General features: G+C 38.7%; 1 protein-coding gene across 1 annotated transcript in view; it reads left to right on the forward strand.

The window, feature by feature from the left end:
* Positions 1-25,853, forward strand: part of LOC126095773 (sodium channel protein para) — a 923,047-nt gene that overhangs the window by 879,110 nt on the left and 18,084 nt on the right. The gene's annotated exons all lie outside the window — the stretch shown is intronic.

Consider the following 25,853-nt stretch of genomic DNA (forward strand, 5'->3'; position numbering starts at 1 on the left):
GGTGGCAACAGAAGCTGCTGTGTGTGAGCTCGGGATTGGGAAACATTGACCATGACTTGCTTTTCAATATTGAGATGGAAGCAAAGCAATTTTTCTTAATCAGAATTGGAATCCACTGGAGGGTGGGACAAGTTGTCCGCATTGGCATATTTAGACATAGGTTGAAAATGGATTTGTAATTGCAGTGAGATAACAGTGCCCAACATTGTCGGCAGTCTGTTGTCTGGGAAGGGTTAAAAAAGGAAACCAAGGTTTTATGGTCTGTAATAAGGTGAAACTTGAAACCATACAAAAAAACATGAAATTTCTTGAGACCATAGACAATGGCATAAACCTCTCATCCACCTGAGAGTGACACTGCTGGGCTGGAGTGAGAGATTTAGAGGCTTAAACAACACGTCATTCACAGCCATCAGCATATCGGCACGCTAGCACTGTGCCAAGGCCATACTGTGGGGTGCCAGTCGGCAAAACTATGTGCTGCTCCAGACAGAATGTAGCTAAACGGGGGGCTGAGAGTAGTTTCAATTTCAACATTTGAAAAGCATGTTTGCAGTTGAGCTCCAGCAAAAAAGTACATTCTTACTTAACAAGGCATGTGACAGGTGTGCCATTGTTGTAACCCCAGGCAGGAATTTATAGTAGTAGGCTATCTTCCCTAGGAAGGCCTGAAGCTTCTTCATGGACGAGGGGCGAGGCCTAGATGTAACAGTGGAGATGTGGTCTGGCAGAGGGCAGACCCCATCTTTTGAGACTTCGAACACCAAATAAATAATATAAAGTTGAAAAAAGAAACTGAGATTTTATGAGCTTACACCATAATCCTGTGGATTGTAAGACAGAAAACAAAGTGTGCAAATTTTGTAAGTGATTGGCCATGGAGAAGCCATGACAACAAGTATCATCCAGTTAGTCTGTTGCTCCAAAAATCATTAGAAAATAGCAGGGGCACTAGTCACCCCAAAGGGAAGGTGCAGATATTGATAGAGACCAAAAGGAGTATTCAAAACCAGAATTGAAAGAGAGTTTTCGTCCAAAGTAAGCTGCAGAAATGCTTCAGACAAATCAGTTTTAGAAAAGTACTGCCAACCCAATTTCTTGCCAACAGTTCCTCCTGGCATGGGAGAGTACACATATCCATGATTGACTGCACATTGACATAGTACGGAAGTTGTTACAGAGATGAAGTATTCCTGATGGCTTCCAAACTACAACCAGTGGTGATGACCGTTCACTGGCCATAACAGGTTGCACTATCCCTAGAGATTGAATTCTGTCCAATTCTGCTTTTAACTTGATTTTTCAGGGCAACAGAAATAGGAAGCGCGTGAGAAAAAAAGAGGCTGAACTGTGGATTTCAAAGAAGTATGAGCAAAAAAACTCATAGCACTCCCTATACCTACAAAAAAACAAGCCTGAAAACTTGCCACGCAGTGTTTTCAATCGAGAATACTGTACCTGATCACACACAAGGTAAATTGTGTTGGTGTCCTGAGTCCTGAAATGTGTCCACCCCAAACAAGTTCTCAACGCTGGAATCATCAACCGCCAAAAATGTAATGGAATGAACCACTGACTTGTAAGAGGCAGTGCCATATAACTAACCAGCTTCCATGTGATCAGTGTCGAACGGTGGCAAGCCTAAACTCACTAGGTTTGAGAATTCAGTAATGTCACTACAGTACTTGTGTCGACCTGTAGCCCGATCACTTGGTTAAAAACACTTAACCCGATAAACAACTTGGCAGAAGTCACAAGCATTTGAGTCACACTGCTTACATCCATGTCCATATCCTGAACAGTCATTGCGAACAACACACAGAGGCTTTGTGGTCTTTCTTCTGGCAAGCATTACAAGTAGCTCAGCACTTAGGGCATGCCGAACTTTCATGCTGGACAAAATGGAAAGGACAAGACAGAACAGAGAACACTTACGCTGGCACTGTGGTGGTCGCAGCTGCTGAGGGTGTTCTTGGTCTGCCTGGGATGGGGCCCACTTGTTTACCACCGCCATTGCTGCTTCCTTGTGCAAGCTGTCTGCCATCCTAATGGGCACATCTTGTGACACTACTGCCACATCACCCCACGCTTCAGTTTGGTCACCCACTGCCGAGAAACTTCGAAAGATTGTGATATTTGCAAAACGTCTGCCAATAGGTGGTTTTGGTAGAGTAGAGCCTTTTTAGAGCTAAACAGATAATTGCGTCTTGCACCATAGAGTCTGCATAAGAGTCATTATGGGCATCAGTAATGAATTGACACTTAGAGCTAAGACCATGAAGTTCGGCTGCACAGGCCTTGTATGACAGGTTTGATTTCTTGTGGCATTGGTAGAATTCAACTCGCACTGATATGACGTGCATTCATTTGTGATAGTAATTGCTCAGTAAATTGCACACGTGGTCAAAAGTAAGAGCGGCCAGTTCTTGTAAAGGGACAAGCTGACCCAATAATCAATACATCTTAGGTGGAATCCATGAAAGGAAGAAGGCTCTGCTCAAATTTGATCTGTCTCAATGAAAACCAAATAATGGTCACAGCTAAAATAAGCTGTTCAGTCAGGACTGGTAGCACAGCATCCATAATGAATTAACCTGATGAAACTGCATTTAAAGACTGCACACCCAGAAACTGTTCCAAACTCATCACTAGTTGTGTAATAACCAAGCAATACACAAAACTGATCCAAGACACACAAACATGGCTTTATTCATAACCTCTGAACATTTTTTTAAATGGAACCCCGTTAGTTTTGTTAGCACATCTGAACATATAAACAAATACGTAATCAGTGCCGTTTTGTTGCATTGTAAAATGTTAATTACATCAGGAGATATTGTAACCTAAAGTTGACGCTTGAGTACCACTCCTCCGCTGTTCGATCGTGTGTATCGGAGAGCACCGAATTAAGTAGGGATCCAAAGGGAACGGTGATGGACCTTAGGTACAGATGAGACTGGAATAGCACATTACGTTCACATGCTAACATCTTTTTATTGGTCTTTTGCACTGACGCACATGTACATTACCATGAGGGGTGAGGTACACGTTCGATGGGCGTTTCATAGGATGTGGAGGACGCATAAATTGGCCAGCCTGTTCTCCTGATCTTACACCTCTGGACTTCTTTCTGTGGGGTACGTTAAAGGAGAATGTGTACCGTGATGTGCCTACAACCCCAGAGGAGATTAAACAACGTATTGTGGCAGCCTGCGGCGACATTACACCAGATGTACTGCGGCGTGTACGACATTCATTATGCCAGAGATTGCAATTGTGTGCAGCAAATGATGGCCACCACATTGAACATCTATTGGCCTGACATGTCGGGACACACTCTATTCCACTCCGTAATTGAAAACGGAAACCACGTGTGTACGTGTACCTCACCCCTCATGGTAATGTACATGTGCGTCAGTGAAAAAGACCAGTAAAAAAGTGTTAGCTTGTGGATGTAATGTGCTGTTCGTGTGTCTTCTGTACCTAAGGTCCATCACCATTCCCTTTGGATCCCTACGTAATTCGGTGCTCTCCGATACACACGATTGAACAGCGGAGGAGTGGTACTCAAGCGTCAACTTCAGGTTACAATATCTCCGGATGTAATTAACATTTTACAATGCAACAAATGGTACTGATTACGTATTTGTTTATATGTTCAGATGTGCTAACAAAACTAACGGGGTTCCATTTAAAAAAACGTAGGTTTGTGTTAAAAAACATACTTCCGTGCATTTTTTTATGGTTTGTATTAACCAATTACACTAGCCCCTCTGCTTACGTTTGGTCTGTGGAATCGATTCGTCAGTATTTGATGTAGTTTATGAAATATATCCAGCGGTAACATTAGGTGACTCACCCTGTATATACCGAGCGAGGTGGCGCAGTGGTTAGCACACTGGACTCGCATTCGGGAGGACAACGGTTCAATCCCGTCTCCAGTCATCCTGATTTAGGTTTCCCGTGATTTCCCTAAATCGTTTCAGGCAAATGCCGGGATGGTTCCTTTGAAAGGGCACGGCCGATTTCCTTCCCAATCCTTCCCTAACCCGAGCTTGTGCTCCGTCTCTAATGACCTCGTTGTCGACGGGACGTTAAACACTAACCACCACCATCACCCTGTATAGGAGCGGGCCACCAGTAGACCGTGTGGTGGAGACCATGATGTGTGCACACTTCCCACCAGCAGCCTATAGTGGCTGGCCCGTGCTGATACATTTGGCAGGTGATTTGAGGGTTAATGTGTAGTAATGCACACTCAGTGCACTCACACTCCCATTCACTAGTAGTGGGACACAGTATAATTCAATACCTGAAAACCCTAAGGGCGTTGAAGGACATCTTCAGTGAATTTGCCCTCAAATGTCACAGTCTTCTTCTGCAAACAATGCAAGATCACAAACAAGTATCTTCACCACAGATGAAATTGCAAAAATTGTCTGGGAAGTCTTGCTTTATCCACTGTACAGCCCTGACCTTGCACCATAACACTTCCATCTGTTCAGTGCTCTCAAGAAGCTCATTGGGGACATAACATGGAAAATATGCAGATTTTGAAAAATTCTGTGCACCAGTGACTGAGGAAGCAAGACCATGATTTTTACCCCACAGGTACAGGTGCTCTTAAACAGGTTTTATAAAATGTAAAATACAATAAAAAGTCTAGATCATGTAAAATATTTCATTTTTTAAAAAAATAGTCATCCTCAGACCGTTATATACTCTGTAATTGGAATAATATGAAAGCCATTGATGGACACATGAAGATAAACACAACAATAAAATTTTGTGTAACTCCAATATAAGTAAAAATAAAGGAACTGCTGGAGCTGGCTGCATGAAAAGTAGCTGCTGTAGTATAAACTGCTAACGCTCTGCCCACCATCTACAGTGATAGGCAATGGCCAACAAATATGAATAAAATCATTAAGAATACAATCAAAGTATGAAATATTTGGATCACAACCACAGCCATCTATTATAAAAATAGGATTATATTAAATATAATATATGAAATATAATAAAAGAATATATAAAATAAGTGTAATAAAGAAGCAAATGATTAACATTCAAACTAGATCCAGAGTGCCCACTATGAGGATTTGTGTGTAACATATGTTGTGCAAAGATTATATACAGTAGCCGTTGTAATGGTATAAAGATGAATATGTTCTGATTTCCACTCAAAGATACAGAATATACATCACAATTTTTGACTAGGAATGTAATCATCATTATATACAAAAAGTAATAAGTACATTTTTGGTAGATACAGCAGGAAAGGTATCAGTGATGCTAAAAACTATATGAATGAAGTGCCAAAAACAATAAAGTGATAAACCTTTGACATTAATATAGGCACAAGGAGTCCTCTTTGGGGTCTTGCATGTAACATTTGTAGATCAAAGTTTGCTGAACATGCCACCTGTAACCATAGTATGGTATGAAGATTGATATGTTCTGATTTCTAGTTATAGATACAGAAGTGTGGCTTACAATATTATCATTTAATATTTCTGGATATGTTATCATTGATATAATGATTAATGACTAGTGTTCCTAATGTACTTAATGAGCCTATTATTTATATTGTATGTGTATACATCATGACACACATATTGCAGTGGATCAAGTTGTAATAACAGTCCAGTATTTGTTGTAAATGTTGTCCTGAATGAACTTTCTTCGCCTTACATATGTTACCTGCAAGTCCACTATTATTTACTTAACTATGCATTATATCAAAATGAAATGATGATAACACAAATGAACAAGAACAAAACAAAAGAGGAATATTTATTTGTGAAGTAAATTATTGCTATAATTTACGTGAGTAAGAAAAGCACAGGGAACCTTTAAATTCCATTACAGTACAGAGCATGGTGAAGTCATGTTGTTGTTGTTGTGGTCTTCAGTCCTGAGACTGGTTTGATGCAGCTCTCCATGCTACTCTATCCTGTGCAATCTGCTTCATCTCCCAGTACCTACTGCAACCTACATCCTTCTGAATGTGCTTAGTGTATTCATCTCTTGGTCTCCCTCTACGATTTTTACCCTCCACGCTGCCCTCCAATACTAAATTGGTGATCCCTTGATGCCTCAGAACATGTCCTACCAACCGATCCCTTCTTCTGGTCAAGTTGTGCCACAAACTTCTCTTCTCCCAAATCCTATTCAATACTTCCTCATTAGTTATGTGATCTACCCATCTAATCTTCAGCATTCTTCTGTAGCACCACATTTCGAAAGCTTCTATTCTCTTCTTGTCCAAACTATTTATCGTCCATGTTTCACTTCCATACATGGCTACACTCCATACAAATACTTTCAGAAACGACTTCCTGACACTTAAATCTATACTCGATGTTAACAAATTTCTCTTCTTCAGAAACGCTTTCCTTGCCATTGCCAGTCTACATTTTATATCCTCTCTACTTCGACCATCATCAGTTATTTTGCTCCCCAAATAGCAAAACTCCTTTACTACTTTAAGTGTCTCATTTCCTAATATAATTCCCTCAGCATCACCTGACTTAATTCGACTACATTCCATTATCCTCGTTTAGCTTTTGTTGATGTTCATCTTATATCCTCCTTTCAAGACACTGTCCATTCCGTTCAACTGTTCTTCCAAGTCCTTTGCTGTCTCTGAGAGAATTACAATGTCATCGGCGAACCTCAAAGTTTTTATTTCTTCTCCATAGATTTTAATACCTACTCCGAATTTTTCTTTTGTTTCCTTTACTGCTTGCACAATATACAGATTGAATAACACTGGGGAGAGGCTACAACCCTGTCTTACTCCCTTCCCAACCACTGCTTCCCTTTCATGTCCCTCGACTCTTTATAACTGCCATCTGATTTCTGTACAAATTGTAAATAGCCTTTCGCTCCCTGTATTTTACCCCTGCCACCTTTAGAATTTGAAAGAGAGTATTCCAGTCAACATTGTCAAAAGCTTTCTCTAAGTCTACAAATACTAGAAACGTATGTTTGCCTTTCCTTAATTTTTCTTCTAAGGTAAGTCGTAAGGTCAGTATTGCCTCACGTGTTCCAGTATTTCTACGGAATCCAAACTGATCTTCCCCGAGGTCGGCTTCTAATAGTTTTTCCATTCATCTGTAAAGAATTCGTGTTAGTATTTTGCAGCTGTGGCTTATTAAACTGATTGTTCAGTAATTTTCACATCTGTCAACACCTGCTTTCTTTGGGATTGGGACTATTATATTCTTCTTGAAGTCTGAGGGTATTTCGCCTGTGACTGGCTCTCCCAAGGCCGTCAGTATTTCCAATGGAATGTTGTCTACTCCGGGGGCCTTGTTTCGGCTCAGGTCTTTCAGTGTTCTGTCAAACTCTTCACGCAGTATGGTATCTCCCATTTCATCTTCATCTACATCCTCTTCCATTTCCATAATATTGTCCTCAAATACATCGCCCTTGTATAGACCCTCAATATACTCCTTCCACCTTTCTGCTTTCCCTTCTTTGCTTAGAACTGGATCTCCATCTGAGCTCTTGATGTTCATACAAGTGGTTCTCTTATCTCCAAAGGTCTCTTTAATTTTCCTGTAGGCAGTATCTATCTTACCCCTAGTGAGATAAGCCTCTACATCCTTACATTTGTGCTCTAGCCATCCCTGCTTAGCCATTTTGCACTTCCTGTCGATCTCATTTTTGAGACTTTGTATTCCTTTTTGCCTGCTTCATTTACTGCATTTTTATATTTTCTCCTTTCATTAATAAAATTCAATATTTCTTCTGTTACCCAAGGATTTCTACTAGCCCTCGTCTTTTTACCTACTTGATCCTCTGCTGCCTTCACTACTTCATCCCTCAAAGCTACCCATTCTTCTTCTACTGTATATCTTTCCCTCATTCCTGTCAATTGTTCCCTTATGCTCTCCCTGAAACTCTGTACAACCTCTGGTTCTTTCAGTTTATCCAGGTCCCATCTCGTTAAATTCCCACCTTTTTGCTTTCACTCCCATTTATGGAGCTTGTTAGCACTTGATGTTAGGTTGGCACCATTAAAATGCATTGTGTTGTGGTAATCGCTGCTACTTGCTGGATCACTGCTGTGTCTCGATGCTGATGCTGGCTCTAAATCTGGTTGTCTAGGGTTAAAAACATGAGGTCCGTGTTTTTTATGTGCTTTTGATGATAAAGAACGAGCGAAACCAACAAATATGTAAACTTCAAATATTTATTACTCTGGTGGCCATCTTAATTCCACTGTCCACCAAAGACCATGACACAACACAAAGTAGTACTTCCTTTACATGTTCTTTGCATTGTTTATCCACCTCAAACAATAACACACAAACACACTTTACCAAAGTGACATTCCGACTGCCCCCCGACCCTTCTTGCTGTTGGTATTTATAACATTGTCAAAGAACTACTAAAAAGAGATATAGTTTATAAGTCACATGTACATCTGTTATCATAATTTGTGCAGAAAAGTTATTAATTTGCATTGAGTGACATAATTTAACATGTTATTAAAATGACAAACAGATTTGTTGACTTGACAGAATAATTCTTTGTTACAAAAAGGCCGTTTTTTTAGAAGTTTGTCAATTGACTTCTCTAATTTGCATAAATAAGTGAATAACATGAATTATTAAGAATTACATTGGTTTTCGTCTAAAATAGGATTGATTACGTGAATACTGAGTGAAAACGCTTCTAGTGAACAAATAGGTTTCACTGGGCGATTTTTATTTAAGGAGATCCAAAATACCTAAGTTGGCCACTATTTTTCGTACTTCATATTAATTATTTAAGATGAACTTAGTGTTTTCACATGATGACATTTGCTGTATCAGTGATCAAGTGATATTAACTTTTGGGTGGGTCAGTTATTCAGTATAATTTAATGGGTTGACAGTTTATGGAGATATGTTATGCAATCATTGTTAACATGCACAATAACTTTTCTATAATCATAAATACTCGTTAAACTGGTTGAATTTGGAGGGTATCGCGTACTTCGGTAAAGTAAAGCCTTTATTATGTTCTGTTACAATCTACAGCTCATAACCAATAGATTGTGGTCAGAGTCGACATCTGCCCCTGGAAATGTCTTACAATTTAAAACCTGGTTCCTAAATCTCTGTCTGACCATTATATAATCTATCTGATACCTTTTAGTATCTCCAGGGTTCTTCCATGTATACAGCCTTCTGTCATGATTCTTAAACCAAGTGTTAGCTATGATTAAGTTGTGCTCTGTGCAAAATTCTACCAGACGGCTTCCTCTTTCATTTCTTAGTCGCAATCCATGTTCACCTAATTCATGAAGTCATAATGTTATAAAATAGCACTAATTTATAGTGATAATTATTGAATCTAATGAGCCTACCATGGGAAAGAGGGGGTTTTGGGTGGAGAAAAACTAAAATGTAATATGACAACAGGAAAATGAAATAAATAATAACATAACAGTATATGAAACAGTAGCATGAAATGTGGAAAACTGACACAGAAATGCTTAAAAAAAGCCAGTACATAAATAACAAAAATTCACAAAAAGTAACAAATACTGGAATTGGTAACTAGAACTAACATACATGTGTGAAATAGAATATAGTTATTTTTCTGCAAGAATTAAGAGAGCAATTACAAGTTCTGAAATCCTATTACATTTCAGTGCACACACCTGCTGCAAAAATGAGATATAAATAATGAAACATCCAATGGCTGGAATCATTAACCAGAATTGACCTCTTATATGAATTCTAGTTACTTATTCCGAAGCCTGCCTGGTTAGCTGTGTGGTCTAGTGCACTGCTTTCCGAGCAGGAAGGCATGAAGGTCCCTACCATGAATCCGCCTGGCAGATTAGTGTCGAGGTCCAGTGTGCCGGCCAGTCTGAAGATGGTTTTTAAGGCAGTTTTCCATCTGCCTCGGCGAATGCAGGCTGGTCCCCCTTATTCCACCTCAGTTACACTATGTCGGCGATTGCTGCACAAACACTTTCTCCACGTGTGCAAACATCATAATTACTCTACCACACAAACATTGGGGTTACACTCATCTGGTGTGAGACGTTCCTGGGGGCCGAACCGCACAATAACCCTGGGTTTGGTGTGGTGCGGCCGTGGGGTGAGTGGACTGCTGTAGCCTGTTGTGAGGTTGTTGTACCACTGTGGGCTATGGCGGGGACGAAGACTCTCCATACTTTCTAGGTCCCCAGTTCCATACAATACAATACTATACTATACTTATTTCAACATTTGTCATTTTAGCCAATATTTGTCTTTTTTGCAGTAGTTTAGAGAAATGATCTAAATAATGAACCGTAGAATTATTGAAATCAGTAACTAGAATTGACCTATATAGTCAATTCTAGGTCGATTCTGGTTACTGTTTCTGAATTTTTGATAGTTCATAATTTTAGACATGTTTGCAATAAGTGTGTGAACTCAGTTTTTGTAAGATTTCTAGAATTCTTATTCATGTCTAAACTACTGCAAAAAAGTAAAATATATTGTGAGGTATTGATTTAAAGTTTTTTTCTTTTTCATATTAGTGAAAGGAGTAATACCAAATATAGAAATTCTGTAACATTGTTGTGCACACACTTGTTACAAAACTAGTCTAAACAATGAACTGTGGAATATATTAGTTACTTTTTCACAGCAATTCAGAGAGCAGTTACAAATGCGGAAATCCTATTACATTTCAGTGTACTTACCTGCTGGAAAAACAATCTAAATAATGAACTAAGGAATTGTTGGAATTGGCAACTAGAATTGACATTTATAGCTTAATTCTCATCATCAGTTCCAATATTTGTTGCTTTTTGCGAAGGTTTGTTACTTGCGTACTGGTTTTTCTTTTCGGATTTCTGTGTTGGTTTCTCCTTATTTCAAACTATTGTTTTTTTTATGTTTCGTATATGTTATTGTTCATTTCATTTTCCTATTGTTATGCTACATTTTAGTTTCTCCCCACTCAAAACCCCACTTTCCTGTGGTAGTACCATTAGTTTCAATAGTTATTATTAAAAATTAACGCTATTTCACAATATTACAATTTCACCATGTGCTACACTGTAATGAGTTTAAAGGTTTTTACTCACATAAATTACAATAATAATTATTTCAGACACGTATATTTCTGTTCTTATTTATTTTCGTTACTGTCAATTCCTTACGTATGATTCATGCGTAAGTAATTACTCACGTGAATTGTGATTATAATTTTATCACATGCTACATTTGTTTGTTTGGGAATATGATCAGTTGCTTTCAAAGATTATCTCTATACAGTGTCTTTGCATTAGGTATGACATTACTCAAAGCTGACAGGTGGAACTGGGTGCTCGGATTGACTCACTTGTTTTGAATATAATTATGATTTCATTCTAACTCAAAAAATTGTAAGCCATACTTTTGTATCTTTGATCTGGAACTGGGAAACATTGATCTTCATGCCATTACTATGGTTACTGGTGGCCTGCTTTTAAGCCATATTTGATCCACAAATGTTGCATGCAAGTCCTGTAGAGAGCACCTTGTGCACAATTGTAATGCAATAGTTCTTGCTTTATTGTCAATAGTTCTTGCTTTATTGTTTCTGATACTTCCTTTATATTTTTAGCATTATTGGTACTATTCCGATTGTATTTAAAGTACTGACACCAGATTCCTATGAAAAGCAAGTACACAAGTAACAAAAATTCACAAAAAGTACCTGATAATAGAGTCGATAACTAGATTTGACCAACATATGTTAATTCTAGATACCAATTCCAGTAGTAGTTACTTTCAGTTCATAGAGCACTTACAAGTGCAGAAATCGATTACATTTCAGTGCACACACTTACTGTAAAAATGATCTAAATAAGGAACCACGCAGTGGTTGGAATAGGTAACTAGATGTGACCTCTTACATAGTTTAATTGTAGTACCTGATTCCAATATTTATAACTTTAGAGAGCAATTACAAATGTAGAAATCCTTATACATTTCAGTGTACACACCTGCCAGAAAAATGATCAAAATATGAACCATGGAATCACCAACTAGAACCGACTTGTATAGGAGACCAGTTCTAGTTACTGATTCCAACAATTCAGTGGTTCATAGTTTCGGACATATTTGCACTATGTGTGTGAATTTGGTTTTTACAGGATTTCTAGAGTTCTTATTGATCTCTGAAATAATGCAAAAAGTAACAAATAGTGTAGCTACCGATTCCAAGTTTCTCCTTTTTGATAGTAGTAAGAGAGTAATACCAAATACAGAAATCCTATAACACTATAGTGCACACACCTTTTGCATAAATGGTCTAAATAGTGAACTGTGGATTGGTTGGAAACAGTAAATAGAATTAACCCACTTAGGTCAATTCTAGTTACGGAATCCAATATTTTTTACTTTTTCGCAGTAGATTAGAGAGCAGCTACAAATACAGAAATCCTACGGTATTACATTTCAGTGTGCACATCTGCTGGAAAAATGATCTAAATAATTAACCATGAAATGGTTGGAATAAATAACTAGAATTGACCTATATATCTTAATTTTACTTACTAATTGCAATATCGGTTACTTGTTTTGAGTTTTGGTTACTTGTATACTGGCTTATCTTTTAGGATTTCTGTGTTGGTTTCTCCACATTTCATGATACTGTTCTTTTTATGTTTTATGTATGTTATTATTTATTTCATTTTCCTGTTGTTATGTTACATGTGAGTTTCTCCCCACCCAGAACCCCCACTTTCCTGTGGTAATCCTATTACATTCAATAATAGTTATTATTAATTATCACTATTTTATAATATCACAACTTCACCATTCCCTATACTGAAATGTATTTAAAGATTCCCTACTTTTCTTGCTTGCAGGAATTATGGTACTAATTTATTTTTGATATGTATATTTCTCTTTTGCTTCATTCTTATTTATTTTCATTACCTTTAATTCTTTTGTATATAAGTCATGGTTAAATAATTAATCATGTGAACTGTGATTGTATTTTTGTCGTATGCTACATATGATAATGTTCTGAGTCAAAAATTGTAAGCTACATTTCTGCACCTTTGACAGGAAATCAGAATGTATCAACCATCTTACTGTTAACTGTGGGTACTAGTGGTGTACTTTTAAGCCCTCTTTGATCTACAGATGTTACTGACCAGTTCTGGTCTATGGAATGAAAACTTAATCCAATCCAATCTAATCTAAACATGCTAGTCCCATAAAGGGCACCTTGTGCCCAATTTTAATGTCAATGACATATTGTTGTATTGTTCTTGTGTAGTTCCTTTAGATTTTTTAGCATAAGTGGTACTGTCCCTGTTGTATGTAATGTACTTATTACCTCTTTTGTATAATGATGATTACTGTATCTTTGTCAAAAAATCCGAACATATCCATCTTTGTAGTGTTATCATGGTTGTGGTGGCTTACTATGATTATTTGTGGCATACTTTTAAGCCATCTTTGATCTGCAGATGTTGCAAGTCCCCATAGATGGCACCTTGTTTCTAATTTTAATGTCAGTGATTCTTACTTGACTGTTTTTGGTACTTCGTTTGTATTTTTAGCGACTTTGGTACCGGTACTGTTCCTATGGTATCTAACGTACTTATTACTTGTTTGTTCCAAGTGAAGAATTGTGACCCACATTCTGTGTCTGACTAGAAATTGGAACATATCAGTCTTCATACTGTTACTGTAGTTACTGGTGGTGTCCTTGTAAATAATCTTTGCACAACATCAGTTACGCACAAATCCCAAAAGAGGGCACTTTGGATCTAGTCTGAATGTTAATTGTTTGTTTCTTTATTATGCTACTTTTATTTGTTCTTTTATTATATTTTATGCAAGCCTATTTTTATAATTACATGACTGTGGTCGTGATCCAAATATTTTATACTACAATTGATTTTTACTGATTTTACTTTGTTTGATGCCCATTGGCTATCACTGGAGATGGTGGCTGAGGCTCTCGGTATTAATAAAACAATAACTGCGTCTCATGCAGCCAGTTCTTGCAGTCAGCAAGGTTACCTTCGCCTCCCCTCTTTTTTATTTTATTTTTTGTGATTGAAGTTGTATAGTTTTTTACTGTTGTGTTTATCTTCATGTGTTTATCAATAGCTTTCATGTTACTCCATTTACAGAGAAAGTAATGGTCCGAGAATGATCAGATTTTGGTTGAAACCAGCCACTGTTTTTTTAAAATTACATATTTTACATGTTGTAGACTGTTTTTATTTTTGTTTTAATCCATGCTCTCATTTCAAGGTGGAAAAAAACTGTGGACAAACGTGGTGATTACATTGAAAAGTGAGAAATTAAGTGTGAATTTTGTTACTGTTATTCTGCGTATATAACATATATTTTTCTTCTAAAATAAAAATTTAAAAAAAAGGCATCACTTTTTGCCTGACCCTCATATGTTTTTTATTGTAGCTGTAAATATTTCAGCAGCTTCTGTGTTATTGTCACTTAGTAATTCTTTATTACTGCGCAAATTCTGTATTGCTTGAAAAACTGTAAATGTATAATAGTTGTTTGTGTATAATATTAGAAGACTATGACATCTGATGAACAATATAAAATTGTGTCATTTCAGAGACATTCACATTATTTTTATGTTGTGAAAATAGTTCATTACACTGATATTATGAACAGGTAATTTAATTTGATGTCTAATACTCAAGAAGCTTGCACAAACAAGGATAAATTCTGAAAACCATAAGTAATTGGACATTATTTCCCTACAAAAATGGTGCTCATGCATATCCTTTCAAACTTTCAGTGTCAAGTTAAAATTGTGCTGTTGTCTGCAGACGAGATGTGACAGATGTTCATATTATTTCAATATTGTGAAAATAATTTATGAGTGATAAACAAAGACATGGCCATGGAAGTCAAGTGTATCTTGGGATCATCATCAAGTACTGACAAATACACTGACATTAAAAGTACTCTGATCACTTGTCTCAGACTGGAGGTAAATGATTGGAAAAGTTACTCTGCACAGAGGAGTTAGTTGATTGCACCCTTTCCCAATGGCTGCATTTCATATGGATCCTGGCTAGAAATGCTGTTAAGGAAGACATTCATCGAAACATCTGGCTGTCATGCCTACTGCCTGATGCAACAGAAGATACTCATTGTATGCCCTGGTGCTCTTGACACTATAGCCCAAATGGTGAACCTTACCGCTGAGCTGTATCTGCCCGTATATGCTGCAGCCATATTCCCATTTCCCAGAATCAGACAATTCCCAGGCCATTGTACAGGCACAAATCACTGAGCTGAGCACAAAGGTGCCGCTCTTCAAAGGCAAAAATTCCAGTTGGCTGTTGCACCACAACACTCACCAAGCAAACACTGTCATTCACCTTCAGCTGAAAAGGCATGCTTATGTCACAGAAGCTCAACAGTGCCATTCCCTGTGTGAGATGGGAAGTATGTCCAGAAGTTATGTTAATGGCAACTAGCTTTCCAGATGGCAGTGGTCAACTGTTTTTGTCACTGAAGATTGTATAAAATTGCACTTTCTAGTGGAGACAGTTGCTGACATACCAGTGTATGCATCCTTTCATCTACCTTACCACAGTAGCGGTAACAAGTAGCCTCGATGGTGTCGATGGTTCCACAATGAAAATATATGATCTTGTGACACTCCAAACTTACACCTTCATTATGAGTTTTTGTGGCAATTATAGTAGCAGGTGTAGTATACCCCAGCCTTGGAGCAGATTTTTTATCATTTAAGGGGTGCTACTGTTTGTTCAACACCTTTATTTTCTTGATAAAACCAATAACTTAACTAGGCACAGGCTATACCTTATACCATGAACACATGACTGCTGTAGGCATGATTCCTGGTAAGTCTCTGTATCGAGAACTCTGAGACAGTCCTCAGAGGTCACTTTGCAGTTTCCCTTTCTAATTCTGTTGCATCACTCAACAGTTCACTACATTCTAACAATGCCAGGAACACCAATTCACACTCGACCTCATCAATTATTAACAAATAAATTGAAGGTAGTGATGCAAGTATTTTCTTTTATGCTCATCCGAGGAATCTGTCATCCATCACCAACAGCTAAGTGTTATCTTTCCATGTTATTCCAAAGAAGACCAACCGATGGCATCCATGCAGTAATAACCGACAACTTAATGATGGAATTATGTCTGATTGGTACCTTGTCCGCAAACATGTCTTCTGAATAATAGACTTGGTAAGCACTTTCTACAAAATACCCATTGTTCCAGAAGACATAACTAAGACCAGTGTCTGTACTCCATTTGGCCTGTTCGAGTACACTAGGATGCCTTTTGGATTATGCAATGCTGTGCAAACCATCCAGCATATTATGGTTGAAGTCGAGCTCGATCTCAGCTTCTGCTAAGACTATTTTGATGGTGTTTTGGTGATGTCCAGCTCCAAACCAGAACATCCGTATCACTGAGTAACATTCACTTGCCTCAGTTCACATGGTTTAGCCATCAACCTCTTGAAGTGTGCTTGAAGCACCAGAAGACCAATTTCTTGGTTATACCATTAATGCCCAAGGAATTCAGCTGTTGCAGCAGAAACTGGAAGCCATAAATAACTTCCCATTGCCTTTGACAGTCCATGAGTTGCAAAGATTTTTCAGCCTTGGTAACCTTTATCACCAATTTGTGTGCAACCATGCACTCCTGGCTGTTCCACTGAATGACTTCTTACAGTGTTCACCAAAACCCCCCAAATGATCCCACCGATTAAACAGCAACTATTGTTCTTACCATATTCAGGTCCACTACATTTTGTTAGAGCCTTACATCACCAGTAGTGCTAGCAGCATGCTTTGCAAATAGTTTCCAAACTTGTTTGTCATTTGTATGTATTATCACTGTGGAACCACGTATACGTCTTTCAACATTCAGTCTGATAAGTGCATACTGTTTAGTATCTCCATTCATAACTGTGATTATTATTATTATTATTATTGATGGAAATGTGAAAATGTCACATCCATTACCATTAGGGAAACAGCATAATTCAAAAATAAGCATTTCACAATTAGCAGTGTCGAGATGAACCATGCAGAACAAAAGCGTTAAGGAAGGTGATGTGTGTTAGGTGGAACTGCCCATTGCAACTAATGACATGTTTATACTGTTACATGCTGTTCACCAGACAGGGACTACTTACTAGTGGACATGCTGTGGCAGACTCCATGTACATTAGTACACATATCATATTTTGTTCTTGTGTTATTCTAAAACATTGTGGCAGACATGTGGCATACACAAACAATGAATATGCGGATATGCTTCTGGTCCTTTGTGCATTTGATAACCAGGCTGACATTGCCACTCATTAATATGCTGCCAGATATCCTGGTCGCCGTCATCTAAATAAAAACATGTTTTGTCATCTGGAGCTTCACCTTCGGGAGACAGATTCTCCCCTTCCACCAATGCATGACAGAGGTCATCCATGGACTTTCCATACTCCAGCTAACTCATTGCCTCTAATATTGGTGGATGATTCATGGATAGTTGAACAGGTTGTCAGTTTTCACCATTAAGGTTGTTTTTATTCTCACTTACAAGGTTTTAATCTACCTCTGGAGCATCAGTAGGATCCCGTCCCTAGCCCCTTGACAAGGCTACTCTTTCATCCCTCTTTTATCCTGTTTTAAACAATTTTGGATTCGGTTTGCCTTCTTTATCCCATATCCAGTTTTCTGTTCTAGGTGTCACACAGTGTTGAATAGTGGGCACTTTTGATTGTACTGGATCAGGGATTGGAGAGCTGTAGGTGGGACATTCCCTGTCATTCCAGGGATGGCCACCTGCTAACTTCTCTATCTCTTTTGTCTTGCCTTTATTATTGCAGTACAAAAGATTTCCATTGAGATATTTGCTTTTGTAAAGAATACGCTTGAAGGCCAACCGTTTACACTGGTCACTGATCACAAGCTGCTGTTGTATACTTTTCGTCAGAGGCATGATGAAGCATAATCACATCACCTGTGGCACTTAGATTATAAAGCAGCATTTGCCACTTGTATCATCCATGTTAATGTGTCACTGAATACACTGGCAGACACCCTTTTTTGTGCAGATGCAAATATGGGTAAAGTCAACTAAGAAGCACACACCTTGGCCCAGCAATATGACAGTGAGCTGCAAAATTTCCTTTTACACCTGTTTCCTTTTGCACCCATCTGATTTACAGTTTTGTCACATCAAACAAAGGCTGTACTATGATGTTTCTTCATCAAATGCACACCAGTTTGTTACGATGGACTTTCATCAATAGGCAGTCTCGTCGCTGTATGATTTGTCCCATCCCGGAGTCCATAGTATGACTAAGCTGGTTAAGTGAGTTTTTGTGTGGCACATATGGACAGAGACTGTAAAGCTGTGTGACCTATCAACATAGTAGATAAACTGCCATGACAGTGTACCTTTGACACTTTTGTTCCACCCTATCAGTGATCTGAACATGCTCACATATACATTGGTGGGCTCTTGCCACCATCTGGAGAACATTACTATTGACTACTTCACCCATTGACTTGAAGTTTCTCCAACAGTCAATTCCACTGCTGAAATTGTAGCCACCAACTTTTTCATGAATGGATTGCTAATTTTACAGTGCTTCTCCATATTAATGCCAACCAAGGTAGGCATTTTGAGACATGTCTATTCGTTCACTCACTGCTTCGTTAGGAAAGAAGTGTGTGTGAACTGCAGCTTATCATCCAGCACCAAATGGCTTAGTTGAGTGTGTCTCTAAGTTGCCACAAATTACAGTGTTGGACAGAAACTCTGCCAATTTTCGTACTGGTTTTCCGTGGTACCATCAAGGAAGATCTTAATACCAAAGCAGCAGAACTGGTCTGTCATCACCTGGTTCAATTACCCAGTGAAATCCTCAGCAAAATGCCCAATGACATTATTGATGCACCAGACTTTATGTTCACACATTCACCAACTATGGCCAGTCACACCAATAGAGCAGCATACTCGCTGTCCTTTCAGTTTTGCTAACCTTTGGACATGTAACCAGGCTTTTGGTAGACATGACACCGTGCAAACCTCTGCAGCCGCAATATGAACATTTAAAATCAATGTTAATGGTACCTCAACTATGATTTCCACTGTAGCATCTGCATATTAAAGAAAAGTACAAGATATGACATGACAATAAAAAGTTCTTATTCTTTCTTATGTATGTTAATTTATGTATGATAAAACTACGAGAGATATTTATTTAAACATGGAAAATCTAGGATGGAATAACGACAATATTATGAAAAGAGTAAATTGCTATTCACCATATAGTGGAGATGTTGAGTTCCACACATGCATAAAAGACTGCTATACATTTGAGATTTCGGCCTTCTTCTAAGTAGAAAACATGCAACCATTCACACAAGCACAACAACTCACATAGACATGACCACTCTGGCCACTGAGGCTGGACTGCAAGCAACTGCACCTGATGGGAGAAGCAATCCAAGGATGATAAGAGTATAGATTGGCGCAGGGAGGTGGAGGGATAGCAGGGTAGAGGTGGAGGAATGTTCGGTGCTTTTGTGGGATTGTGGGAGCATGCAGGGTGGGGACACGGTAGGACTGCACAGTCATGAGAGTGGGGGGGGGGGGGGGGATGTAGAGAAGGGGAAAAAGACTAGTGGGTGCACTGGTGGATTAGAAGGCCATGTGTGCTTGAAGGGAGCAGTGAAGGGTCTAGCAAAGTTTGAGGCTAGGGAGATCACAGGAACATAGATATTTAAAAGAAGGCCTTTTGAGTGAAACTTCTAGTGTATAATATTTCTTTGTTGTGCCTATCTGTGACTCAACATCTCCTCTCTATGGTGAGCAATAATCTATCCTTTTCATAATTCTATAGATCTTTCTTTAGTAGTAATTAGTAACTGCAAATGTTAATTAGACTCAAGCAGCTAAGAGTCCATAGTTATGTCACTGAACCCTGCTCACTGGTTCTCTCTTTTAATTAGAAATTAGCTATGTACCCTTGGAGATGTGTAATTGATAATAGAATACCTTCGTTGAAGTCCACACCTGTGGTAATATATGTGGAGAGCCACAAAATTTATAACACCATTTCTTAATAAATTAAAAGCAAATATATTTATGAGTTCATTCTTAGGGTGGTTATATAAGGACACGTAATGGGTATGGCTTTTTACCTTACATTTCTCTGTCTTTTGATACTGCATTCATCAAAATAACATCAGTGGCTGTGATCTTGGTCTATCAGTATAGTTGTAAGAATCCGGTAAATTCTCTGTCTGTTATTAATGTAAAGCATTGTCGCTTTCCATCTTGTTCACTTACATACCAATCCAAGAAGATGAAGAAGAAGACAGAGAGAAAGTGAATATCATATAAAATAACTGAGGAGAGTAATTCATCTCTTACCTTTGAACATGAGTCTCTGGACACTGAATAATGTTTTAATTAATTTATGTTTTGACACTGCACTGTTTTCTGCACCTCTTATGCTGGTACCTGCAAACTGGACAAGTCACAATGGATGCCAGACAAAATGTCTGATATCTCTGCAAGGTCCAGTCACAGTAATGTGACCACCACCTATGTTCAACATCAACATGCAATAACCACTCACAGACAGCAGGTGGCAGTATTAGCAGTGGAACATATATAAAGCATGTTGGAGTGGAGGGAATGTGGAAAACAGTTCAGTTGTTGTTGTAATACAGAAACAGAGTGATTTCTCTGATCTGCAAATGGGCATGACCAGTGACTTTTGGACCAAGGGTAGAAGCATTTCTAAAATTGCAAAGCTAGCAAACAGTTTGTGTGATGCCTTGGATAAAGTATACCAAGCATGACAAAATGTTGCTATCTAAAACTGATACTGAGACAGCTGTGGTACACCACCATCCATAAATGATAGGTGTGTATGATGGCTGCAGGTATGTGAACAGGTGAATAGATTTGGAACTGTTGAGCAATTGACCACCCAGATGAGCCAAGGGGCTGCAAATAGTGTCTTGTGCCAAGGCACTACTATTAGTGCCTACTGAGCAATCGTTCAGTGAACATTCTTGCATATTGACCCCTGCAGCAGGTGCCTCGATCATGCACCCATGCTGACTGCTTTTCATGGGTGACAAAGGCTGAAATTTGCAAGCCAGTACAACAATTAGATAGCCACTGAGTGGCTACCAGTGGCATTCTCATATGATTCACGTTTTATGCTCCGTCAGACAGATGGTTGCTTGCATGTATAGCTTGAAACGCCTTGAAGGAATGCACAGCAGATCTCCACAAGTGTGCATCTATCCCTGGGGGCCATGTCCCCACCTACATGCAGTTTCAGACAATGGAAACTCCAGATTGGAATATCAACAGTATGAAGAAAAGGGTAGATTTGTTGAGTTACAGACAGACACAATAAAGAGACTGTAACACATTCACCTTTTGACCGAAGCCACCAACAAAAAAAGGAAACACGCACACACATTAACTCACACAAGCAAGCACACCTCACTCTCATGTGACCGCCATCTCAGGCAGCTTGGAACTGAATGAAATTGTCACTTGGAACTAAAGCAGCAGTCTAAAGGTGGCGAGGAAAGGGAAGTGATACCAGGGTATGTGTTTGGGGGAGAGAAGAGCGCAGTCTGACAAAGTGTGCAGGGACTAGATGGAGACATGACAAGACTGCACCAAGCATGAAGCATATGAGACTGTGGGGGAAGGAGTCGGCGGGGGATGGGGGGGGGGGGCGGAGGAGGGGGAGGAGGGAGAACAGGGATGGACAAAGATGGCCTCTGGTGGAAGGTGCACACAATGAGGATGAGGGGACATGAATAGGGAGGAGATGATTGGACAGAGGCAGCGGAAACTGTTGGGTGGGAGGTGTGGGGATAGTAGGTTACCATAGGTTGAGGCTGGGGTAATTTTGGGAGCGGAGAAGGTGTTCTAAGGATAACTATGCCTTTTAGTATGTGTGTTTTAAGTTCTGGATCCTCCCTTCCAGCACCAGCATTTCTGAATTGCACAGAGTGGAGTTATCCTTGTCCACTGCCAAAATTATCATGGCCTCAACCTACAGCAATCTACTGTCCTTCACACTCTCCACCCAACAGTTCCTGCCCCCTCTATCCTATTACATTCTCCCTATTCATGTCCCCTCACCCTCATTGTGTGCCACCCTCTGTCAACACACCAGCCCATCTTTCACCTCCCCTGCTCCTCTCTTTTGCTGCTTTCTGTTTGCCCCACTCCCCGACTTCCTACATCACAGCTCCTAAAACTGCACCTGGTGACAGTCTTTTCATGCCTCCATCTAGTCCCTGCATGCTCGGCCAGATTACACTCTCCCTCAATCCATACTCTGCTACCCCTTCCCCTTCACTGTCCCCTCCAGATTGCTGCTTTCGTTCCATGTGACAACTGCATTCTTGCCCGAGTTGCTGGACACGCCTGAGGTGTGCATGCTTGTGTGAATGAATGTTTGTGTATTTCCTTTTCTGAAGAAGGCTTCAGCTCAAAGCTAAATGTGTAAGTGTCTCTTCATTGTGTCTGTATGCAGCTCAACCCTATATCCATGTTTCTTTTCTGTGGCACAATGGCATCTACCAGCAGTAAAACGCAGCATGTCACAATGCTTGCAGTTTATATGCATGGTTTGAAGAGCACCAGGCCAAGAAACTTCTCAGATTTCATCCCAGTCGAGACTCTGGGACTACCTCAGTGGTGTCGTACATGACATGGAACCTCAATAGAGAAACCTAGCACAGCTGCCCATGGCACTGGAATCAGAATGGCTCCACATCCTAGTAGGTACCTTCCAGAACATCACTGATTCTCTTCCTGTGCTGCAAAAGATGGTTATTCAGGTTTTTGACAGGTGGTCACATTAATGTGACTGGATAGTTTATGACAAGACTTGGCAGAATCATCTACCCCTCCACTGATTGTCACATGATCCGAACACCTTGCCCGTTTCAGCAGAAAGTACCATTAGACCTTTGTAGAAAGAGAGAGAGAGAGAGAGAGAGAGAGAGAGAGAAATGTCCCATGTCATTATGAGCTAAAACAAATATCACTGAATCCTGTTTGCTTTTTGTTCATTAACTTTCACACACTCTATGTTTAACTCATGTTCTTATGTGTATATTATAAATGTTGTTAACAAAGTATTTGTCCTAAAATGCAGCAAGTTTATGATGCTAATATTATAAACATACACAAAAGTCACAAATTCACAGTTTTTCGAACAATAAAGAATTTGTACATCAATAAATAATTATTGACTGAACGTAACATAGAAAGTGCTAAAATATTTTAAGGTAGAATAAAAGAAACCTCAACAAGTGAGAATAGGATTCACACTCTGAGGGTTCCAAACAAACTTAATTATGTATGTAGATAGTAGTAATAATTTAACGTGGCTCAACTGGCTGGTCCCCATTATTTATGGAATGCTACTTCAGTGACTTGTGCATCTGTAACCAACACCTGTTATCCAGCCTGGGAAAGGGGACCTACATTTTAATATGGGATCTGACCAATGTGTTGTTTCTGGCAACTCCTCAAGTCATTAAGACGTGAAGGCTAGGTTAAAATGAAGAATGAAAAAATCATGTTCTGACCAAGATTTGATCATGTGACCTCTCAGTTTCCGGGCACATGCTTTATTGCTAGACCACCAGGCCCAATATGTTATAGATATGGTTAATATAAAGGTTTTGATGAATGAGTTTGTGAGTATCGAAATATGTGACATATATGGCCATATATTTTGAGTCCGTTGACTTAGAAGCTTAAATTTTTTGCACCGCCAAGGGACCTTAGAACTTAGTAAATGACATAAATTTGAACTTTATACTTCTACCTATTTCTGAGGAAAAGGGGTCTTAACAGTCAGACAGAAAGACAGACATTGAGACAGATGGAGAACTTAGTGATCCTACAAGTGTTCCATTTTTACTGACTGAGGTACAGAACCCTAGGAAGATGATAACTGCACCTTGCATAAGACACCATTTTCATAGTAATTTTGTAACTGTAATGTTTTAAATCTTTCAAAATGCACTTGGCATACACTATACACATTGAGTTCCTCTAAAACTAATCCTTCAACCAGTGCATTCTTGTTTTCTCATTGAGGTGCACATATTCACATACCATACACCTGATTAAGTTCTCTTCTTGTAAACCGTATACCTTGCAATCTCTGTTTCACCTGACAGGCAGTCAGGTGCATTACAACACTTCCTGTAAGCACTAATCAAATTATTTATACAGAATTTGATGGGATATTCATTAGCAGCATCATGGTGAGAAAATAACATTTATGGTACTTATCGTTTTCAGTATTTTATCTCTAAGTGTGCCTGATTTTTGCATTATTAGATATAAAATTAAGCAATCTGTGGTTAATTGTTGGCATTACACATTCAATTTGTTGCTTAATAAGTGAAACTCCAGTAGTTTTTGCTTCTGTGTCAGCATTTTGTCTTTGGTTTCCAGTAAGGTTCATGACAATGTTGAGCAGAACTTTTTGAATATATAAGTGATTGATGATCATAAAATAGCTGTGTTCGCTAATGACCATGATGTTAGCTAATATTTATTGTTTGTATGCCTAACATGTTCAAGAATTGTTGCTTCTGCTGGTCTGTACAAGCATATGGAACTAATGTCAAATGATGTAAGGTTTCTGTTTTTGATTACCCATTGATTCTGTCTTTTATCTGTTGGTTTTCTAGTTTTATATTGTTTATTTCTTTATTAGTGTAATGAAAATTTAATTTTGAACTTAATTTCCAATAAGCTCAGTGTATTTGATCCAGTAACATTCATTTCTTTTCATTACCTCAGTACAGGAATCTTTTTCCAGTTCTACATTTTACAGCACAGATAACCTTTGAATTACATGAAAAAATGTTTTCTTTCAAGCCATTATTTTAAATTAGGGGACATACAAAATTTACTTGTGGTAAAATGTGGGTAATGTGTTGGGTGGTGAACTATTTTGTAGCTCAGCTGGTGAACATTGCCATCATGGTGGTGAATGTATGAGTACACAGATTTTCTTGTTGCAAAAGTACATTTTTTTATAATAATGAGGTTGCTTCCTGCCAACAAAACTGTTTTCACTTTGTCTTTTCTGGCCCACTTTTTTGTTCCAGATATGTGTCTTAAGCCTAATGATGGAGCTGTTTTTTTGTTTATAGTCACGTGAAGATGCAAGAAGCTCTTCAGATTGTAATACTGTGTCTCAAACTTGATTTTGAAATGTTCTTTCTTTACCCCCGTTGATCTAGAGTCGACAAGAATGACAACAAATACTCATTCAGCTACTTTGATTGAAAAAATTTCATTTAGGGTTTCTATGTGGACATTTGGCTGACATCTCTACCATCAAATATTCTCTTTAATCTTAATATTACAATCATCTGTTGAAATACCCTGAATTTTACTGACACAGTTTTAAGGGAAAAACCTCAGAGATGCTGAACTTGAGAAACCTGCAATGCTTTTATGACCACATATAAATTCATGTCCATTAGTAACCTGCCTTCATTGCTGGTGCAGAGTGAACATTAACCTCACTCAGATCTGTTTGTATATTTAGTACAATCCACTGTTTCAAATAAGAAGATTTTATTCCAACATGTTTATACAAAACACAAGACAGTGACCACTGAAGATAGTTGCCATCCAATAAATATGTACTGCATCTGTTCCAAAGTTGAAAGAAAACCATTACCAGAAACACATCAAACCACTGTCTCATGCCACAACAAAAAACCACCCTTTCAACAAAGAATATGGTTAGGTTGTTCCAATTTTGAGTTTGTGGTGGAAGGCGGG

The sequence above is a fragment of the Schistocerca cancellata genome, chromosome 8 (genome assembly GCF_023864275.1).
Source record: "Schistocerca cancellata isolate TAMUIC-IGC-003103 chromosome 8, iqSchCanc2.1, whole genome shotgun sequence".
NCBI classification, from domain to species: Eukaryota; Metazoa; Arthropoda; class Insecta; order Orthoptera; family Acrididae; genus Schistocerca; species Schistocerca cancellata.